Here is a 1,519-nt window from a genome sequence, read left to right as displayed (position 1 = left end):
TGCTGAACCCAGTGGTCAAAAAATAATATTTGCAAAGAAACACTGCAAAATTATTTTTTGAAACACATCTATTCATAATATAAAAAGGAAATCACTATAATCTTCATTAGACAATCTTTGAGAAGCCTGATACATCAAAAGAGGAATTCTCATTTCAGTTCGTTGACTATTCACGCAAATACATTTCTAACTTTTTTTTTGTGCATGACAGTTGGTGATTTTGCTTAAATTGCTATTTTCCACTCTCAAGGCAAACTGAGCATCGTTTTCAGGCTCAACATTGACTGCAAAAACTGCTTATGAATAAAAAATTCAGGCTTTCAACTCTGACTCACAACCTTTGTTTCCACTGAAAATGTGTAGGCTAAAGTAAATACTCACAAGGATGCTCATAGAAAGCACAAGTTTCAAATACCTGTGAATAGCTGCTGACAAAACTGCACAGCCAACTGAAATTCCTGTGATGTCTCTCTCAATTTTGATAATATAAACAATTGTCATCCATTTAGGTGAATCAGTGAGTGTGACTGAGGTGAAGGTGCTTGTTCTCAGAAAATGTGAGTAAGTGACATAAATAGGTCATAAACTACAGTAAGATGGTGGTCACATAAAATATTGAACTATTCCAAATATAAACTGGCTTTATAATATGTATATATATTGCCTAATTTACATGAAACTTATACAACACTTATGCAAGAAGGGAATGACCTTCTCCTGGCTCCATTTATGTAGGATAAACATGGATGATTGTTTCTTCTTTAGAAAACTTTTTAGTCATTAGATACATGTGATTCACTGGAAGAAAAATAACCTAAAGAGAAATAGAAAAGACTTCGCTAAAAAAAAAAATAAAAATCTTTGTATATTAAATAAGGACAGATACAGTTTTCTTTGAACTGTAATGAATGCTAAAATGAGTCCCAAATCACGAATTGTCTGAGCTGGGGGGTTCGCAGTTTTTCTGTCTGGGTAAAGTTTTGTCAAAGTCCAATACTCAGAGAGAGGACTTTGTGGGACAAAATGTAAGAGGAACATTTTTCCCACAGCATTCTCCTCGAGAAGCTGGCGGCTCACAGCTTAGGCAGGTGGACTCTGCGCTGGGTAAAAAACTGGCTGGACGGCCGGGCCCAGAGAGCTGTGGTGAATGGAGTTCAATCCAGTTGGCGGCCGGTCATGAGCGGTGTTCCCCAGGGCTCAGTTTTGGGGCTCGTCTTGTTCAATATCTTTATCTATGATCCGGATGAGGGCATTGAGTGCACCCTCAGTAAGTTTGCAGACGACACCAAGTTGGGCGGCAGTGTTGATCTGCTCGAGGGTAGGAAGGCTCTGCAGAGGGACCTGGACAGGCTGGATCGATGGGCCGAGGCCAACTGTATGAGATTCCACAAGGCCAAGTGCCGGGTCCTGCACTTCGGCCACAACAACCCCATGCAGCGCTACAGGCTTGGGGAAGAGTGGCTGGAAAGCTGCCTGGCGGAAAAGGACCTGGGGGTGTTGGTCGACAGCCGGCTGAACA

The sequence above is a fragment of the Pygoscelis adeliae genome, unplaced genomic scaffold (genome assembly GCF_000699105.1).
Source record: "Pygoscelis adeliae isolate BGI_AS28 unplaced genomic scaffold, ASM69910v1 Scaffold175, whole genome shotgun sequence".
In the NCBI taxonomy this organism is placed as follows: domain Eukaryota; kingdom Metazoa; phylum Chordata; class Aves; order Sphenisciformes; family Spheniscidae; genus Pygoscelis; species Pygoscelis adeliae.
Note: the sequence above shows the minus strand (reverse complement) of the source record.